Source organism: Octopus bimaculoides, chromosome 4 (assembly GCF_046866305.1).
Source record: "Octopus bimaculoides isolate indiv1 chromosome 4, ASM4686630v1, whole genome shotgun sequence".
Taxonomy (NCBI): domain Eukaryota; kingdom Metazoa; phylum Mollusca; class Cephalopoda; order Octopoda; family Octopodidae; genus Octopus; species Octopus bimaculoides.
In genome coordinates this window covers 116,630,479-116,653,617 of record NC_142931.1, presented here as the reverse complement: position 1 = coordinate 116,653,617, position 23,139 = coordinate 116,630,479, and positions in this window count along the sequence as shown.

Here is a 23,139-nt window from a genome sequence, read left to right as displayed (position 1 = left end):
TTCCCTTCTTTTACTTGTACATATTTGGTACCTTTTAGGAGAATTACTAATCGAAGCTGTATATCCAACAGAAAGATTGTCCAAAGTAAGCAGATTTTTATGATTACTTTATATCACTTTATGAATGTGGAGAACTATCTAATTTATTACCCACTATTTTAATTCATACATTAGTGGATCCTCTTGTAGGTCCATACACACATATACTCACATTAGAGGACGCTCTTATAGATGAACACAAATATATATACACATACATACGTCCGCTTGTGTCTGATTTCATGCTCGTTGCAATTTGAGAGGATTAGCAATAGTGAAGAGGATCAATTTCCAGAAGCTTTAACTTAAAAGTCCCGAGTTCGCTTTCCTTCTGTAAAACTGTGCTGTTATCTAGGAGAAAAACTAAATGTTGCTACTACTTTCTTAGTAACATAATTAACACGGAGATAGCTGTTTAGTGGGTCATCATTTTAATAGGTCTGGTCATTAAATCATTGTTAGTAGCACATAACGTTAAGTAGGCTGCGGTAAAAGTGAAAATTAACGCTAATGATAATATACGCTTCCATATTCTTTATCATTCCGAACATTTGCACTTACATATATTCAACAACTATTTAAATGAAACAGCTTACAATAGTGAATTGCTTAAAACAATTTAATCATTTATATGAAAATCGTTCATGGTTATCAAATACAGGATAAATAGAAAGAGTGAAAATACCTTATTACAAAACTAATCAACAGTTCTGTTTGGGATTTAAATATTCCATCATTATATAACATTTGGCCAAGCTTTAAGGGATTTTCGACAGAAACTTCACAAGCTTAATTTTAAGCCGATTTGATTGGTTGAACCATGTTCACGTAAGCGTTAATGCATTTTATGGCAACACTGTTAATTTTTCGCAGCTGGCTTTTGCTTTTCATGACAGCGTAGTTAGACCGTGGTCCTAAAATGGCGATCTGAGTGAGATGGTTCGCAACTAGACAAGAGTCTCACAACAGTTGTAAAAGTGCGGGAGCTCCTGTAGTCTTATGGTAGTTGCTGTAATCATAAAGAAGTGTGTTGTTTATTTAATGATGGTTGTATTAATGATGATGTATATTACAGTGATTATGGGATTGCAGCTGTTTTAGTGTGGTTATATTAATATGATGTCGGCTTTAGTGATTAGAACTCTACAAAGGCTAACAACAATTCAGACTTACCAGAAAAAAATCATACTTATACAAGGTATGATTTTGCTTCAGCTTAGCATAGATTATGATGATTTCCAATTCTATCAAGGTGACGTTGTCCAAATATGCAAACACAGCTTCTTTATCTTCTAGTTCATATAGGATGACCCTCAGTTAATCTAACTTCCGCAATAAGTACATCTAAATCGCTTTCACTCACGGTACTTCAAAATAAAATGCTACGATATACAGAGCAACAAAGTAAGACATTAGATAAGTCATAAACATGTCTTTGAAAGATTTGGTAGTGCGTGGGGTGGTTGGCTATCTTTGATATTTCCTGGTGTTGTTTGTAAAAAAAAAAAAAAAAAAGAGAGATGGTCGATTTAGCAGGTTTATTGTTTTGGAGTCAGGGTTTTAGATGTAAATGCAATGTTGGAACTGTTGTGTAGCAGAATCTGACCAAAGGTTGGGAGGATGTAAGTATGGTGTCCCCATTGACGGACGACACCATACTTATATATTCCCATAGACCAAGTATAAAACAATGTTAAAAAGCAATATGGAAGTAATTCTCAAAATGACAAATGTGCTTCCTCCAAAATGTTAGGGACATTCTATCCCTTTGCGCTCGTATAGATGAAAAAAACCCCAAAAAAACAATGAGTGAGAAAACGGATCCTTGCTGTATTATATACGGGAAATCACATGTTTGGAATTGCTGTTGTACATACTTCTAGCCAGTATCTTGTGTTCATTCTTCAGGTGTTGGGTATTATATGTACAAGTAAGTAGTGGAATAGGAAGTCGAAAACCTTACTGATATCGATGGTAGTTGAATGATGCCCATGGGTTCTTGTCGTTGTAGTCTTCATGTATCTTTAGTAGCATATCTATACTGTGATTCCAACTTGGAAATTTTTGGTTTCCAAACACGGAGAGTTGTAATCGGCAAATTGTCACATGAGTAAAAATCTGAGCAATGGTTTTCTAGGAATCTTTCATGCAAATAATTTCACCTGATTCTGTTTCGACAATCTGACTTCCAGCAAAACACGAACACTATACTATGCTAAACATTCCAGTATATCAACACTTATCATCACACAGAATATCCTTACATGATTTTGTGAAATGAACTCCATTTTCTATTCGTTCTTACTTTTTTGTTTGTTTGTTCCATCGGATGTCTAAGTGAGGTTTATGAGCATTTCGATGGCCGAGCGTTGTATATGTCTCTTTCTATAATACTGTCCGGGAATATATCAAATCGATGTAGTTGGGTGTATAGCTTGATGGGACAGCTGGTGAAATCGGTGGTGGTATCTATATATTTACGAAGTTAACATATTTCATGTTGGCTTTCATTTAAAATATGAGTTGTCACGACCTTTTAATAATTGAATATCGTTTGAGGTATCTCGGTGGCTTGGTGGTCTAGTTTAATGGATAAATAATTTGCAACTTGGACCGTCCTATTTCGGGCTTGAATTTCGTTTCTTCTATCACAGCGACGTGTATGTTATGCGTGAGTATAACATCTTTTTTTTTGGGGGGGGGGGGATCTTTTCAGTTTGGCTTCCAATTTTCGAAAATTTAAAGTTTATTGAAAATTTTAAAACTTGGTATATTAATGTAGTTTTCCAAGCTGAATCTCCAGAGATATTTCACTTTTCCAGAAATTAAAAAAAAAAAAGTTATAGAAGTTTAAAGTTTAAATTTTCACTCAGTCAGAAAACAGGATTTGGAAGCTGTCATTTTGTGCGTGACAGCACGTGGTATCAACTGTAAACAAATGAAATACTGGTAGAATTTATAAACTTTAAAAGCTATTAACTCTTTATTTGTTGATTTATGGCGAAAATGAATATCAAAGCATTTATTAGCATACAAAACTACATCATTATACCGGATATGAAATCAATTCGAACAGAAATTGAAGAGATTGAAAATTGGCAGCCAAATAGAAAAGATCCGCTCCAGCTTAATAAAATTTAGATGGTTTAAAAATTTTAAAACCTGTGCAACACTATGGTGACTAAAAAAGAACTATATGGATGTAAGCTCTATTTTATCTTCTCATTTATAATGGTTTCAAATTTTGGCACAAGGCTAGTAATTTTGGGTGAGAGGTTCGATTATATCGACTCCGGTGCTGAACCGCTACTTATTTTATCGACCCCAAAAAGATGAAAAGCAAAGTCGACCTCAGCGGAATTTGAACTCAGAACGTAAAGACGGACGAAATGCTGCTAAGCATGTTTTTTGGCGTGTTGACGATTCTGTCAGCTCGCCGACTTTATCTTCTCATTAATACTAAAATGTTGAGGTTGGGGCAACAAATTTCAATATTTTGGAGGAGACATAGTATTTATTAGTTTGAGAATTCATTCAATATTGCATTATTTTAACATTGTATTATATTTATGTGGTTTAGTCCTGTGTGTAAACTATTAGATTTCTTTTCGGTGAACAGTTGAGATGGGAGAGACCGGAGCAGTAATTTTGCTTTTATACTTTTGTACTTTATCATCTATTGTTATCATTTGTGAAAACTAGTGCATTTACGAGAAATTTTCGTAAACGGTATTCTTTGATTGTAATTACGTTATTATTTTTTTTTGCGGGGGAAAAATATAATAAAAACAAAAAGACCTTTACTCTTTTAAAGTCTTGAATTCCGTTTAACAGGATTACCGTATGGTCGATTAAATCAGATGCAATATTTGGCTGGTATTTATTTTATCGATCCCCGAAACAAAGATAATTCTAGTAGTATTTGAACCTGAAATGTAATGATTCATAACTAAATACCACAATGTAACTAAACGTCGTTTTGTTTGGTAGTTTATCGATTATTTATAATAATTATGTGAAATGAGATGAAGAAAAAAAAATAACATCAATCAATTATGTCTAAAAAGATGTTCAAATATAATATATAAATCTAAGTGATAGAATGTTATGTTTGATAACGAAATATAGATACATTAATAAGCCCTATTAATTAATTGGTGAGGAGGAGGAGTAGGAGGAGGAGAAAAAGAAAAGCAATGAGAAGAAATAAAATAGGTCACAAAATATCAACAATGTAAATTACCCGAGGATCTCCCAACATTTTATTAAATTTATAACACACCTAGATTCGTTAGAAAGCTCTTCAACAATATCAGATACGATAATCAAGAAAAATGAAACTATTTCAAGGAGGAACAACAACTATTACAACAATTACAACAAGAATAATAATCGCAACAACAATAAAATATTTGACAAAACGTAACAACCACAAAGAAGAAGAAGAAGAACAACAAACATAATTATTATAATGATTTTATTCTGATAGTTTTCTAAATAATTTAAAAAAAATTTATTTTCAATTTTAACGAGTCTGCCAGTCAATCTTCATCGTAAATTAACAAATTTTGTATTAATTACGGCATTGGGAAACCTGCAAGGAGAAAAACAAAAATAAATACATTTTTAAAAGTGAACAGGAAAGAAAAAAATAACAAAAAAAAAACTGTAGTGACTTTGATAATTTTTATGAAAGTTTGCTCTCGGCATTATAATCTATATTGCAATAGCAGGAAGTGACGTAATTTAGAATATTTGTGTGTGTGTGTTATATTTGTGGGTGTTTGGTGTATGTGTATGTGTGTGCGTGTGCGTGTGTGTGCGCGAGCCAACGAGAGCATATATGCACATTGTAACTCGGCCTTTATGCAGATTGTGTGTGCATTTTTTTATATGTTTGTATGATGTGTGTACGTGCATGTGTGTGTGTGTGTGTGTGTGTGTGTGCGCGTATATATGTTTGTGTTTCATGGTGTGTATGTGTGTGTAGAATTGTGTATGCAGCGTATATTTTAAGACCCCCAGATATTAGTGTGTGTTTGTAGATAAGTGTATAGTAAGTATGTATGCATGCATATAAGTATCTACGTATCCTTTCATGGATTATGCATGTAAGAATGTATGAGTGTATGTATGCATATATGGATACATGCATACATACATATATACATTCATGGATGCGTACATATACATACATATACATGCATGCATACATATATATATGTATATATGTGTGTGTACGTATGTATATTTATGTTTGTATGTATGCAGCTGTATATGCATATATGTATGTACATATGTCTGCATACATATATGTATGCATGCATGCATGTATGTATGCATGTATGTATTGTATAGACGTATGGGTGGATGGATAAGTGTATTTCTGTAGGTACGAATTTATATACTAGAATAGCGATTATGAACATTTTCAGCATCGTAACTGGATCTATGTTCAAAAGTACACATAACTGTCTTTCTGTATGCCTGTGTATTCGTGCGTGTGTTTGTGTGTATGTGTTAGTGTGTATGTGTGTGTGTGTGTATTGATGAGTATGCACGTATGATCCAACAAATGAGAGAAAGGAGATAGAGAGACAGAGAGACAGAGAAACAGAGAAGTAGAGACAAAAATTGCTAGGTAGAGATAGGCAGATAGATAGGGAGAGAAGGAGAGAGAAGAGAGAGGTATGTATATGTGTATGCGCGCTTTTTAATTTTATGTTCGGCTTTTCTATGCATTTCTTGTGTTGGAGTGTGTGCGTGTGTGTGTGTAGATAGATAGATAGAGGGAGAGAGAGTGAGAGAGAGAGAGAGAGAGAGAGAGAGAGAGAGAGAGAGAGAGAGAGAGAGAGAGAGAGAGAGAGAGAGAAGAACGAGAGAATGGGTGAGAGATTAATATAGGCTGCAAGGAGTACTTTAGGACACTTAATTATCCGTATATTACTCTCTTCAAACCAATTAAAATATCTAAAAAATTTCTTTCGTTTTCCCCATGGCAGATAACATGTTAAGACAAGAAATGAAAAGACATGCAAGTCATTGTTGCCAAATGTATGGAAGAAAGCGAGTTAGAAATTGCCAGAATTCTAAATGTTACAAGATCTTCTGTACACTAAGGTCGGATGGAATTGGACGACATTGGCAGGAATGTTTCAAATTTATCAAAGAAAAAAAACCCCAAAATAAAAAAAAAAAAACGAAACAAAACATTCTAAACGTTTGGATTCTCTAAAGACACCACAATATGTATATAGTATTAATAAAGTATAGAAAATATATTTTGTATTTTATGCTTTATAAAACATACACGGGTTGCGACGGATTAACCGATAGGATTACACAATTGTAATCTTATTAATTTACCTCATCAGTATTTTGCAAAACATACGAAGTATAATGTTAAGCTGCTCAATATATGTCCCCGTCAGGCAAATTGGCGACAATAGCAGTGGAGTGATGGAACACAGGTTGACTTGATAGTAGGAGATGGTAAAGAGAACACAATAAGAGGCCATGCTCTTTCATACCCAAATGGGTAGATAGAAATGGAAAATTTGAAAATGCGATTTTTGCAAAATTTGTTTTTTTTTCAGAATTGGATCCTCCATAACCAAAAATGTGGGCTTCTGTAAAAAAATCAATATATATCTACTTTACCCGAAGTTATAACGGAAAAATCAGATCTTGTGAAATTTCCGAAAGTCCCCTCCCACCCCCAGGGTCGTCAGCGCGCATTTTTTTAATATTCGTTTTCCACACACTTGTTTGTATCCCCCAGGTTGGTTTAATTTTTTTTGTTCCCGGGTGAAGGTCTTCATATTGACCGAACTATGTTACTACATTGTAACCCCAGGAAAACGTCTTTTCCAGCTGGTTGATGACACACAACCTGTGTCCGATATATTGTGAGTAAGAGAGCGAATCACTCCCCTCCAGCTTGGCAAGACTAGTAGACCATGGTTTCTGATTCTTTACCCTTCACAATATATAAACAGAGAAGCGGCAGACAACCGCTGGTCCCGTAACGAGCAAAATAGCTAGTTCTAAAATTTCTAAACGCGATATAGATAGTAACAATACTAGACAGTAACGTTTTTTCCCCCTATTACATGGCTGTTCTATAAAGAACTATGTTACACAGGTTGTGTGTCGTTAACCAGCTGGAAAAAAACGTTTTCTTGGGGTTAAAATGTAGTAATATAGTTCTTTATAGAACAGCCATGTTATAGTGGCAAAAAACAAAAAACGTTACCGTACACACACACACACACACACACACACACACACACACACACACACACACACACACACACACACACACACACACACACACACACACATATATATATATATATATATGAAAATGGAACAAAAACGCAATAGAGGACATTAAAACATTCGGACAGATAGACGATACAAAGGCGGACAAGAGAAACAACAATTAGAAGGATAGGCAAAAAGAGACGCATCATTCGTGGCTTTCTTTCCTCAGTCAAATTCCAGAAGTCACGACTATTTCGGGCAGTTACACTTGAGATGGTTCGATCGGGTTGCCCCCAAAAAAGTCTAAGCTAAGAGCATTAGATCCTTTTGTAAGAAAGCTAGCAAATGTGTACGGCAACAAAAACAAAAAAAAACCCAAAACAAACAAACAAAAAACGGAGAACATGGTACACAATTACGAATACAAACAAGAAATAACAACAGGTGTCTTTTGACTGAGAACGAAAGAAATTGAGCTCGTGTGTATGAAGTGAAAACCTAAAGGCAGGAACATAGGAGATGGATATAAGGTGTTGGCGGTCGGTCACGATACATGTATTAAAGCGCTACTAATACTGCTCTATGTATGTATGTATGTAAGTATGTATGATCATACCAAGCTAATTTTATCTACTATCGGTCTTCCATACATTGTATATACAAAGGAAAATTTTGTATGAATTTTTATTTAACCGTCAAGTGAATGGCAATATCAGTGAGTTTTCAATTAGTGTTTTACTATGACAGTGACAGTGAATTTTAATAAAGCAACCACTGCTTCTGTCTCACACAGTAAATATATATAGGGTGTTGCACATATCGCAAATCTGGGTTTCGATTCCCGGATTGAGCATTGTGTTGTGTTCTTGCACTAAAACTCTTGCTCTGCGATCACTTCTACACCTGACGTGTGGCACACCATGCACCTGTACAGGCAATGTCAATTTTAATGGAGAGAATGAACTAATATACAGTACAAACATTTGATCACAGTAATTAAATCATCTGCACAGCATGCTGGAACCCTCATCTATATACATATATGTATGTGTACGCTCGCGCGTGTGTATATATAATAATTGACGAGGGAAACAGTAGATAGGTTTAGCACTGGTTTTTATTCAGCACGACGATCGTTTCGACCCATGTATAAAGACTAATGCTAAATCTATCTTCTATTTCCTTCATGAATTATTATCTCAACTAAGACTGTGGAATTCCTGAGGTAGATCCAGAGGAAATATATCCCAACCCGTGGATGACACCAGGTAGCCCAAACTGTGAATGTGCTTTTCTCAATACACTAATTGACATATACCCATTAGTCCAAAAGGAGTGACTGTGTGGTAAGTAGCTTGCTTACCAACCACATGGTTCCGGGTTCAGTCTCACTGCGTGGTACCTTGGGCAAGTGTCTTCTACTATAGTCTCGGGCCGACCAAATCGTTGTGAGTAGATTTGGTAGACGGAAACTGAAAGAAGCCCGTCGTATATACACCCCCCACACACACATAGAAAGATAAATAGATAGATATATTAGCAAAAATGCTCGGCGTTGCCTGGGTTAAAGAAAATAATGTAATTTAAAAACGCCGCCTAGATTACGCAGGTCTCAACTGCTAGTAGCTGAGATACCAACTTTCTACATTAATAGCTCTCCAATCCATGCCAGCATGGAACATAGACGTTAAGTGAAATGGGAAAAGAATGTTGTCAACTCATATATATATAAAGTAAATACACGTAATTCAAAAACACCTTTTGTCTAACTTATTTCGTAACCAAAAAACAGGTACAGATTATAAAACAATGAAATGCTGTGCGTAGAGCACACACACACACACACACACACACACACACACACACACACACACACACACACACAGACAGCGAATATACCACGTTATTGTTTCACTTTTATATACAGAGATATACATTCACGCATATCAGTCGTAAAGTGAAAGTGTAATAGTAATACTTTAACACTCAATGGTTTTACACTTCTGTATATGACATGTACATACTAGTCATGTAAGTGCTTCTTTATATACTATGTTTTCTGTCTTGCCATGTTTATCACCGAGAATGTAGAGGTTCTTTTCATCTCCAACTCTAGAACATCCAACATACAGCTGACCATGTAGGAAGCAAGGTTGAAGGAGGTTAAGTCCCACTACCTTTAGAGATTGACCTTGTGCTTTGTTGATAGACATTGCAAAGCTAAGTTTGACCGGAAACTGCAGTCTTTTGAGCTGAAAGGGGAGATAATTTGAAATGAGAGGTATTCTTGGAATGAAGACATTCTCGCCCATCATGTTGCCTGTAATTATTGTTGCTTCCAACACATGGGGCATGGCTGTTTTAACAACCAACCTTGTTCCATTGCAGAGTCTGGGTGCATCAAGGTTTCTTAATAGCGTTATGGGAGCACCTATTTTCACGATCAGAACGTGTGGTGGGAATCCTGGTGGCTGAAGTGAATTGAGGAACTCCACAGGGTAATGCGTTTCCTGTTCTTGATCAGGGACAGAATTAATTGATCTGTATGAAAATTCAGGTCCTGGAAGCTGAGTTAACAAATTTAGATTCAACTTGTCTACAGCATCATTCCTTGGTGCCAGAATTGTTCTTTCACATAGCCACTTGTGACTTTTATAGTTTGTGGCAATGTTTGGAAACACTTTGCTCTTTAGTTCTTCAAGGGAGGCAGTCATATTGCCACATGGGAGATGGTGAAGACTATCTTCTGGATCTTGTGGAAGTTTTTCATTTCCAATGTCAAGTAACTTGTTGGAGAACTGTGCGGCTAACGGATCACCATGAATGTGAACCCTCATGTTGGTTGTCAGAGTAAGCTGCTTAACATGTTGCCAGATATATGAGGACTTGATGCAAGCTCTCAGCTCATCTGCCCTGGTTCCTCTGGGAATGACAGGCAGCGTTTGCCTGAAGTCACCAGCCATGAGGAGGGTGACACCACCCATACTCTTCTTATTGTTTCTCAAGTCTAGTAGTGTTCTATCAAGCGCTTCAAAGGCTGCCTTATGGGACATTGTTGCCTCATCCCAGACAATGAGTTTGGCATCTGTAAGGAGTTTTGCTAACGCTGTATTCTTCGTTATGTTGCATAAAGGAGATTCATTTTGAATGAGGTTCAGAGGCAACTTGAATGTTGAATGGGCTGTTCTTCCACCTGTTAGGAGTGTGGCTGCAATTCCAGAGGATGCAACAGCCAGAGCAATCTTCTTCTTCTGTCTCACCTTGGCAAGGAGCAGGTTGATCAATAATGTCTTTCCTGTGCCTCCAGGAGCATCTAAGAAGAAAACCCCACCAGTGTTATTGTCCACAGATGTAAGAACTTGCCAGTATACCTCCTTTTGATCCTGTACCAGAATTGGTTCCTTTTCATTGACAACTGCTTGCAAACTTTCCATGTTGTATGATGTTTCCCTGATTAGCTCTTGTGCTAATCTGTGTTGAACATCTCTGACAGGAGCTGGAAGACCATAAATTTGAAGTTTGTTTCCACCCAGTGATTGAACCTTGTCGTCTATTAATCTTAATGCCTCATTGAAGATGTCACCATTGAACGTGACATCACCGTCACACTGATATTGAATTCTTTGAAGAATGTCTTCAGAAATCCCCTCCTTGTATTTGTACCAAAGTTGATTTGGATTTGACAATCCACAGTTCACCAGCATGATGGAGAAGAGGTTTCTCAGCTGCATAGGAGACTTGCACATTTGTGCCTCTGTCAGAGTTGCATCCCAGTGTGCATCATCTTCCAGAAGACCTCTGAGATGGCAAGCCTGGCGATATGTTTGACATACTGTGTTGTCAACCGTACGTAAGGCCGTAAATGATGTGGGTCCCTTGACATGGTGTAATAGAAGCCTTAGATAGTAGCATTCTGAGTAGTTGGGATGGACAACATAGACTCTGCCAAGTGTATCTGATTTCTTGATTCCTGGATATTGTGTGGGTGCACCAAGTGCACATCTTTTCCATTTGTTTTGGTGCCAGGTATAGAATTGTGGAACTTCATTGTATAGCAGTCTTTTAGCAAATTCATCATCTTGACAGAGCTTGTAGAACGCTGTGAGGGTTGTATTTTTGGGAGCTTCCATTTGTATTTGGACTGTGTCTGGGGTGAAGTAAACCCTTTCGCCATTCTCCAAGTGAACTTCAAGATGTTGCACGTGGGGATATCTCTCATGAATGGGGAACTTGAAGATTCTCCAACATGCTTCACCACTGCTGATATACCCTTCCTATTTGGAAGGTCTTGATTTCATCATTGTTCTCTGAATCCTGGACTGCAAAGGCTGCCATGTCAGATCCCTTGTTGACATATTTGCACACATACTTAATGGATTTCACTGAGTTACAGAACTCAACATTGATGTGTGCGTTGAATATCTTGGAGAGGAGGGGACAGTATGGTACTATCCACCTGTTGTCAACTGGAATTTCAGTATGAGATGACTTCATTGATGGTGGTTTGAAACCCACCATCATTTGGCCTTCTTCTTCTGTAGAGTGGATAACCATCATGTCCAGTCTGTGTCTCTTGAAGGAACTTCTTTGGAAATCCTTTTGTACACTTTCTATCTTGCATGCATGGAGCATGTAAGTTGATGTCCCCACATGGACCATGAACCATTTGGGTCTTGACCACATTGAAGAGTTCTGGATCTTCCTGAGGATTTGGAATCTCTGCACTGATGAATTTGTCTATCATTCTGGCATGGATTTTGTCTGTAAGCCAGAGTAGGATGTGTACATGAGGAAGTCCACGTTTCTGCCACTCTATTGTATACATGTGGCATCTAGTCGCACCGAACACTTTTATCTTTGGTCAGTAACTGCATGAGCTTGATAACCTTCTGTCTGAAGACCCTTGCAATTACGTCATGTCTATCTTTAGGCATTTGGTTTGGGAAGAGTTCATTTTGAATCTCTTTCCATTTAGGATTGCATGTGAAGGTTATGAAGAGGTCTGGTCTGCCATAGTGTCTAACATATGTCATGGCATCTTGTGTGCGCTCATGCATGTATCTTGGGCTTCCTGTGAATGATGATGGAAGGATGATCAGCTTGCCCGTGTTGTTGACATCATGATCATTCAGCATTGCATCTTGCAGGTGTGCATATGATTCCACTCTCAGTTTCTTCTGGTTCAGTCTCAAGAAGAGTAATCTTTCACTTTCAATTTTTGCATACATGTCAACAATGAACTGACTGAACAGATCTCTACAATGTAGAATGTGGTTTGAATCTTGACTCCTGACCATGATGTGGAATACATAGAAGTCACTGGATAAAACTCGCTTTGAGGAGTTTGTCTGTCTCATGTCAATGTGGTAAGTATCTTGTCCATAACAGAACAGTAATGGATATTGTAGTGCATCATAGAATCTATGTGTTTCTGAAATCCTCATCAGTGTGCTGTCTCTGAGATGGAGGACAATGTCACGCTTGTCATGTTCTTTCCCAACCAGAAGCACAGCTATTTCATTTTCTGTTGGTGCATTAAACCTCCCTCCATGTTGACCAGATGGTTTCTTGTCTTATCTGATAACTACCTTATAATCCATGGCGTCAGGTGGAATTGTTTCAAGCGCAGTCTTGAAGCTTCTGATCAAGTTGTTGTTGTCTTGCAGCATCTTTTGCAGAGACACTACAATGTTCATCCTGATTCCGGAAATGTTCTTGCACCTCTCTTGTCCTTCTTGTTGAGAATCACCCATAAAATATATTTGAAGGAATTTTGGTCATTCATTTGATAGAGGTAGTAGAGAGCCAATCCGATGATAAATCTGACCTTGGATCTTGAAAGGTTGCATGAATCCTGGCTCAGTTATATCTTTTGTGGCCCCAAATGATGTCATCTGTAGAGCAGCATTGTACTGTCTAATTTTGTTTTGAAAGTGCTTGGAATCTTGATCAGTTGATGACAATAGTTTCTTCAATGGCTCTGGAGGTTGGGGGACTGCAGGGAGTTTAACCTTTCCACCACTGCAGCACAGTGCAAGTGTCTCTCCAAGCCACTTCCTTGCTTTACAATGAATGCACTCAGTTGTCATTGCACCAATGGAAACTCTAGTGTCATCCGCATAATGAACTGCTGGATCATAATTGAAAGCTGCTTCATAGAAGTTGCTTCTCTGAGCTGTTGCAACTGCTCTTTGTTCTGCAGTGGAGATCCTATTCCTTCTCAGTCGTGCATACCTCTGTTCATCACTTTCAGATGCTCTGGCTTTTGTAGTGCACAGTCTGTTCTTTTCTTGGCGTGCTTCCCTTTCTGCAGCTGTCTCTCTTTTTCTGGACAGAGACGTTCTTTTGGTTGACCTTGATTTTATAGACAAATTTGACACTTTCCTTCTAGGCATGGTTATATACGTATACAGAAATACACGAGTGCAGAAGATAGTAAACAATGAAAATAACTTGGTAACAGAAATTATGTTTCTTAATACGACAGGCAGAAAGTAAATAAGAAATTTTAACGAAAAATAAAGTATTGTACAGGTTGAAGCGAAATTTGTCACCCAGTGAACCAAAGAGCAAGTATCGATGGTACCAGAAAAAATCCCCCCCTCAGCAACAGGAAAACACAAAACCGTACTTCTGTTAGTAAATTATGAAATTACTTACATCAGTAAATGTGAACTTCTTTCTGTGAGTAATTTGTCGTTTGTTTGTAAATAGCGATTGAAAACGTAAACTTTTAGTGAGAACAGTAACGATTGAAGTTAAAGTGAAAAAAAAACAATGGCGTCTGAAAAATGAAAGTGAAAACACTAGAGGGTAAGTGAGATAGAAAGAGAGAGAGAGAGAGAGAGAGAGAGAGAGAGAGAGAGAGAGGAGGGAGAGAGGGAGAGAGAGAGGGAGAAAGAGAGTGAGAGAGAGTGAGAGAGTGAGAGAGAGCTAGCTAAGTAGACAGACAAATAAGAGAAATATAGATAGATAGATAAATAGATAGAAATAGATAAGATAAAGACAGATAAATACAGAGAGATAGGTATAGAGATAGAGAGATAGAGATAGACAGAGATATAAATATAGATAGAGAGATATGTTACAGAGGGATAGAGATAGAGAGAGAGAGATGGATTGAGAGATATAAATAGAGAGATATGTTACGTCAATGAGGCTAGAAAACAGGAAGTAAATATTTTAACTTTCAAAGACGTGAATGTAATATAAAAAGCAATATTTTTTATTTTTGATTAAAAAAAATCAAATGAAGAGCCTATTATTTGTCCTCCATCATTAGTATGAAAGCAATTGGTGAAACCGTTTTCGCGTGAAAAGCGAATACACATACATCTCTATTTTATATATTAGATATATATATATATATATATATATGTGTGTGTATGTGTCTGTGTGTGTATGTGTCTGTGTGTGTGTATGTGTCTGTGTGTGTTTTTTTATGTTTGTGTGTCTGTGTTTGTTCCCCCACCATCGTTTGACAACCGTTATTGGAATGTTTACGTCCCCGTAACTTAGCGGCTCAGCAAAAACGACCGTTAGGATAAGTACTAGGCTTACAAAGAATAAGTCCTGGGGTCGATTTGTGCGACTAAAGGCGGTGCTCCAGCATGGCCGCAGTCAAATGACTGAAACAAATAAAAGAATAAAGGAATATACATAGGCGCAGGAGTGGCTGTGTGGTAAGTAGCTTGCTTACCAACCACATGGTTCCGAGTTCATTCCCACTGCGTGGCACCTTGGGCAGGGCAAGTGTCTTCTACTATAGCCTCGGGCCGACCAAAGCCTTGTGAGTGGATTTGGTAGACGGAAACTGAAAGAAGCCTGTCGTATATATGTGTATGTATGTGTGTGTGTGTGTGTCTTTGTGTCTGTGTTTGTCTCCCAACAATCACTTGACAATCGATGTTGGTGTGTTTACGTCCCCGTAACTTAGCGGTTCGGCAAAAGAGACCGATAGAATAAGTACTAGGCTTCCAAAGAATAAGTCCTTTGGTCGATTTGCTCGACTAAAGGCAGTGCTCCAGCATGGCCGCAGTCAAATGACTGAAACAAGTAAAAGAGTAAAAAGAGAGTATATATGTTTGATTTGAACCTATTGTTGTTACTGCTTTTATAGTTGCTTACTGAGTAAGAGGAGTAGATAGACGCATTACTGAGAAATTAAAGAGGTGAATATTCTCCTTCAGGGCTAACTTATTTTTCTCGCCATAAGAGAATTATTTCCATATTTCCATATAATCCAATTTTTACACATACACACACATATACCGTCATGATGTACAACGTATTCTATTTGATCGTTTAAAAGTCTGACCATAGCCGGTTTCTTTCAGAGAGAGAAAGAGAGAGGGAGAAAGAGAGAGAGAGAGATAGAGAGATAGAGATAGAGATAGAGAGAGAGAGAGAGAGAGAGAGAGAAAGAGAAAGAAAAAAAGGACGAAAGAAAACAGGAAAAAAGGAAAAAGAGAAGAATAAATACTTAGTACAGGACTCAAGCTTTATTTACGACCTCGAAAAGATAAGGAATAGTTGAACACGGCGGTACTTGAACGAATACTTTCAGGCAATCATTCCAACGCTCCAACAAATTTCTCAGCTCTCTGCCTATACATACATACATACATACATACATACATACATACATATATATACATACATACATACGCACATACATACATACGTATATACATACATACATACACACGTACACAATACACACATGCATTCACATATCCACAATTACATACCTATATATAGATATATTACATATATATATATATATATATATATATGTATGTATATATATATATATCGTATATATATATATATATATATGTGTGTGTGTGTGTGTGTGTGTGTGTGTATATATATCCTTTTGTTTTCTTTTTACTGGTTTCAGTCATTTGACTGCGACCATGTCCTATCTTCCCTTATGTCGAAGTGCTAAGCAATAGCGACATGAACAAGTCAACAGCGTTTGTCCATTAGTGGGAGGAACAAACACATGCACAAAGACACACACACACAATTCATACGCACACACACACACACTTACATATAATCGGGAGAGACTTAAAAACATTGAGAAATGTTTACAAAAATGTAAAAATACTAGCTATTAAAGAAATTCTAAATTAATAAATTAATTGGATCTGTAATAGAAATAATACTGCTACTGCTGGATTTAATTTTAATTCTATAAAATAACTTTTTTAAATATCTTTTTGTGGAGAGCTTCTCTAAATTTAATTGCCTTTTCTTTGTTCATTTGTTGCTTTCATGTGTTAGTTATACTATAGTATTTTAACAAAAGCATATAAATGAATACCACAGCCGACAGATGGTATGTATTGTTGATTAAAATATTGGAATTTAATTAAAATTTTTTTATTCATTTTTTTTTTTTCAAATTAGAATTAAAACCTAAGGGGCCGAATTTATTATGAAAATTTTCTCTGCAACGTTTTAAGAAGGAAACTATTAATATTATTATGCCCGACTCCTGCTCAAAGATTATTTTAATCAGGAACCTATTAATGATTTTATTAGGCACCAATCTTCAAAGCTACAGGGTAAAGGAAATGAGAAATGTGTCGTGAAAAATTCAGAGTTTTATGCATTTTTTTCTGCGAAATTTTCTTTGTTGTAGAAGTGTTTTTTTAATGCAATTGAGAAAAAAAAAACATTGATGGACTTGTTTTATCACGATCTTAACGCAAAATCTCTAGACCACCAATACATTCTGTTGCATCATATGTTTCATATACCTTCTCACGAAACAAGAGAGCCAATAGAGTTCTATATTTAAGAGATGAGGAATTATGTACATTATTTACATTTGACGGATATTTGTCCTCATCTTGTTTGTTGTTAATACAACGTTTCGGCTGATATACCCTCCAGCCTTGATCAGGTGTCTTGGGGAAATTTCGAACCTGGGTTCTCATATCAACCGAAACGTTGTGTTAACAACAAACAAGATGAGGACATATATCTGTGAAATGTGAATAATGTAAGAGAGCCAATATATGGAAGGATTCGTTGGATAATGTACTTTACTACTCGTATGCCTACTTAATGAGATCTAGCTCGGGGTTTAAACAATAAAAATAATATGCTCTCACCAGGCAACTGTCTTAAAAACAGAGGGACTCATTGCATTATGTAGTCTTAAATACACATAGCTCGAGAGAGAGAGAGAGAGAGAGAGAGAGAGAGAGAGAGAGAGAGAGGGGGGGGGGAGAGAGTTGTAATGGCTGCAGGCGGAGGTCTTTGACCATAGATCTACTTTATCAAAGCTAACCTGGGATTCAACAGCAACAATAACAACAGCAACAGTATGTACTCTCACAAGCCAAAGTGGGAGCTTTTGTGTCAAATCTCGACTCGCTAAAGGTAATAGTCAAATCTTCCTCCATTTACACCCAGTTATCTTGAAGAGGAAGCAGACAGATGGAATAATAGTTGATCAAGGCTGACGCGCATTTCAGAGACTCCATCTAAGAAAATCTGAAGAAGGAATTGTAATTCCGAAATATCATCGGACTATAGATAACCAAATTACAACAGGTATATAGTCCATTTTTTTTGTTTTATAGTGCATTGTTGTACCATTGTAAACTTTTTATTCTTTACAAACAATATATACGTTTCTAACCATTAATATAAATTTAAAAAATTCGTTGATAGGTAAGCCAATAGGTAATCGGGACGTACCTCAGCACATTGCACCCTCATTAACGCAATGTTTTGATCCACGGCCAACACACAAACCTCATACTGTCTTAGTTAACAAAGCTATAAATATCTGCGAGAGTACTATGTAAAGCTCTTACATAAGCTTAATTTAAGTCCTTCACGAGAACCACGAAAGGAGCACTCCAACTTCAAACAATTCTATTATCACTATGCTAAACTAAACAATATATATTAGTATGATCATAGATCTTTAAACATCCGATTAAAGGGTTCGTTACAAATAGCTTTGTTTTTTTTTACATTCAACTTCTCTTTATCCATCATCTTCAATAATACTTTTCGTTAAAAAATCCACAACAGTAATGCCGTTAACTAGATGGAAAGTATTTTGAATGTACGATAGGTATTTGATTCATATATTACTTTTTTTAATATTTTATGCGTTATTTTAAGAGAGGCGATATTTTTTAGTACACGAAAGCTTTCAAAATATGTTTAAATTTCTTTCGTTTAATCTGTTGAATGATACAAAACTTATAGAGGCAACAGTAATTGAAACATTTAGCTCTGAGTCAAGTTCAAATTCTATTTCTATATAAACCTTATTTCTGAGTTGTTCAAGAATGGAGCTTCTTTACAAAGTATCTTTCCTGAAATCACTAACTACATTCCTGATAATAATATTCTATTATTATATTGTTATTAAAAGCTTGAAACGCTATTGTTACAGTCAAGACAAAACATCATTTATAGTATATGAAATCAGATAAAAACCACTCGAAGGCGTTACAAGTCACGGAGATATTGGCAACCAAGATCCCGACCTCAATAACCAGCGTAAATGCTTACAACTTACAACATTATAAATTATTTCTAAGTACCCTTATGATTCTCCTTATCTACTTCCAATCGAACGAAAACACAAGACCAACTTGTAAAAATACAGTTTCACAAGTCTTCTTGACGTCAAATACTCTCCATACGTTGCAAAATCTCAATTGATATCTGATAAATTATACTTGCTTCGACACGAAAATCATGTTATTGTTATGTAGAAGTCAGATAGAAATCAATTATGGCTTATCGTGTCTTATCAACTGATTTGAGATTTCATCGCTGTCATTTGTCAATCAGAAGTACTAAACAGTTCAAATTACTGGTTGTCAACTTCACTGTTTCTGCTGTCATATTCTCTGTAATTACTTCTAAAAAAACATCGAAGTAACATATATGTGAAATCTATATTTTGAAAATCTGCCAATGTTTTACAGCTTTTCTATATTTCTGAATGATTGCAGTTGTATTAAATAAATCACATTCATTTTCGATAATTCGCTGTTTTTTACTTTTTCATTTGTATTTTGCCAAAGACCACCAACTTTTATTATAAGTCAAAATGAAAAGTAGTAAACTTTACACCAATATGGATGCATATAATTAAAAGCGAGCGCTTTTGTTATGGCTAATGAGAAAATTCAATTCATCAGAGGCTTTGTTCCGAGAAAATATGTTCAGTTTACGAATCATTATAGTAAAGACAACTCCCAAAAGTACAAAATATTTAATGAATTCTACGACAGTCTTCATACATGACATTTTTATTTACTTTTCCAATTGTGTATTTTGCCCTTACCACTTTTGTTTTACGCCAGAAGGACGTATAATGTAAATATAATAAATGAGTGGTTATTTTTTTTGCAATTGATGCTCTCAGAATTATTTAATTCTTAGACAATACATGAAGCGATCGTCTCGTTGCTATGGTCACTTCATGGTTGAATGAAGGAAAACTATTTGTTTTTGTGATCTTCATTTTAAACCTGTGTCGTGTGAGAAAAGCACAGCTGAATGTTATTCAAGAGCGCATCCACGTAAGAGAAAAACCGATAAAACTTAAACATTTAGCGGATGTAACGACACGGTCAGAATATTTAATTATATCTAAGACATAACAAGATATATATTCACTACTAGATATCTGAGAATGTCTGAAGTAAATCTTTATTCATGAGAATCAGCATTCACAGTTTCAATGGAATTAGAAGAAAACGGAGACTTTGTTGTTGAAGTTTCTTTTCGCATTTTAGCCCCAGGTTAACTCTGAACGGAGCAAGACGGATGTTCAAAAGTGCTCTAGCAATGACCATCCCATCTCACTTCCAGAAAATGTATCTAGAACGACATTATTCAACACGTACATTTTTTTTATAGTGGCATGATGGGAATTTGCAGTAAATTTGGTGGCTATTTCTAAGTTTAAGTAAATATTGAATATAACACGGTATTTAAGGAAAAAAAAATAATAAATCATAAATCTTCGTGGTGGTTGTGTAAACGTAAACACCCGTGACTAAGATCAAAAGAAGAAATAACTAACAAAATAGTTTCTACTTTAGAAGCAAGGCCAGCAATTTCGAGGGAGGGCGTGTCGATAAAATCGATCCCAAAACTTGACTGGTACCTTATTTTATCGGCCCCAAAAATATAAAAGCGAAGTTAACCTTGGCAAGATTTGAACTCAGAACGTAATTGAAAATAAATAAATAAAAAGTTGCATTAAATACTGCACAGCGTTGTACCCGACGTTTTAATGACTCTACTAACTCTCCGTCGTAAACTCCTAGCAACTATTAATAATATAATATTATCATATTAGGGCGGCGAGCTGGCAGAATCGTTAGCACGTCGGGCAACATGCTTAGCGGTATCTCGTCTGCCGTTACGTTCTGAGTTCAAATTCCATGGAGGCCGACTTTTGCCTTTCATCCTTTCGGGGTCGATTAAATAAGTACAGTCACGCATGTAATCGACTTAATCCCTTTGTCTGTCCTTGTTTGCCCCCTCTATGTTTAGCACCCCCCTGTAGTCAATAAAGAAATAAATATAATATTATCATGTCAAAACTTTAAATTAAAACAAACACTCGGAAGAGACAAGTGGTGGCCTGTGTCTGCAAAAGCTAATCAAAAGTTAATTAGTAAAGTGCTTATGTCGGAAGTAAACAAGAATTTTGATGTTTTTACAAGACCTCATCTGAGAAACAAACTTTTCGAAACGGCAAGGTCTTATGTGCTTACGGCATAACCAATCTTTAGCAAGTATTTCAACTCCTATATGGTATTTACAAATTCGTTTTACTTAGCCACTTACCTGTTTTAATTATAATTACAATTTTTAGTTAAATAAATTTCTTTGTGTCGGTGTACTATATAATTAGAATTTCGAGGACAAAAATTTCTTAGCATATAGACTTGTAAAATCGGATTTTACCCAGTTACTTTTGGCCTGGAGGTACTTGAGGTAATTGGGAACCTAAACGAACACTTTGTCTTGTATTTTAGCATATGTATGTTCTCTGCATACATATGCATATATATATATATACATATACATCCATCCATCCATCCATCCATCCATACAAACCCACTCACAAGACTTTGGTCGGCCCGAGGCTATTGCAGAAGACACTTGCCCAAGGTGCCACGCAGTGGGACTGAACCCGGAACCATGTGGTTGCTAAGCAAGCTACTTACCACACAGCCACTCCTGCGCCTATACATTCTTTGGAAAGACAGCATGATCAAACCCCTTGATTTCAAAATAATGCTTGACAATATTGATAGCAACATACAATTCACCATGGAACACAACAGTAAACAACTCCCTTTTCTTGACATCCTAATTAAAATAGTCAATAACCACATCGAAACAGACATCTTCTATAAACCCACAGATTCTAAACAATACCTATTATTCAACTCATGCCACCCCAAACACATAAAAATTAATACAGCTTATAATCTAGCGAAAAGAATCTGTACCATAGTTTCGGACACCTATAGTCGTGAACGAAGACTCTTTGAACTTAGATCAATACTAATCAAAAGACATTACCCAATATCTTTAATAAATGATGGAATTAAACGAGCTAAGGAAATAGATATACGAACATTAAAGGAAGTCAACTGAAATACTAAACCAGACTTAAAAATACTCCCATACATCTCCACACATAACCCTAGAAACAACGAAGCCTTTAACATTATCATCCAAAATCTACCCATCCTTACGAGAGATAAAACAATGAACAAAATTTTAGGCTCACACAAAATTATCAAAAGCAAAATGCAACCTAAATCATTGAAAAAAATATTTACCAGCGCAAGACTATATCCATTAACAACAGAACCAACAGTGAAATACATACATACATACATACATACATATATATATATATATATATATATAGGCAATGTTAAATCTCTGAACGAGGTATTAACAGTAACTGCACGATAAAGTGAAGTATATTTGTGGCAAATATACTTCACTATATATATATATATATATATATATATATATATATATATATATATACACATACATACATACTCACATACGCGCACACACGCGCGCACACACACACACACACACACACACACACATATACACATATACATATATGCTCGAAATGAGGAGTAGATAGCCATCAACTGATGAAGGGTCGTTCTTTGTGTTACTTGTCCTGTTTTTTATTCTTTTCTCTCGTTGTTTGAGTAGTTAACTCGTTTCTTTTCGTATTTCATGTTATTTACACAGTTGGTAACATCCTGTACCCATATATGCATATATATATTATTTATATTATTATTTGATTGAACGCCACGCGTCCATTTCGAAGTAAGTTTATCTTAACCTTTGTGATTCGACTCTACTCTGTTCTGTTTCCCGCCCCCATTCTTCTTTAATTCTCTTTTCTCCCCTTCAACGTTTTCTATCTATCTATTTCTCTCTCTCTTCTCTTCCTCTTTTTCTTCTCTCTCTCGTTGCTCACGCGTGACCATCGCCCATCTTTATTTTCCTGCATGACATTCTAAGGTCTGGATGTCTTCTATCTCTCTCTTCTATCTTTTCTCTTTTCAAAGAAAATATTTCTCCCAGTGTTCACTATTTTCCTCTCTTTCTGATTTAACCACCCTCCATATTTGTTTACGTTCGGTTTCCCTGTACGTCTTCGCTATCCTGTTTTTGTTCTCAACTTTGACCCTCCATAAATCCCAACTTTTATTTTAGAATTTATGGGAGCAACTGTCTTCGAAGACTCATATTGTCGTTGAATGATCGAAATGAAGAGTA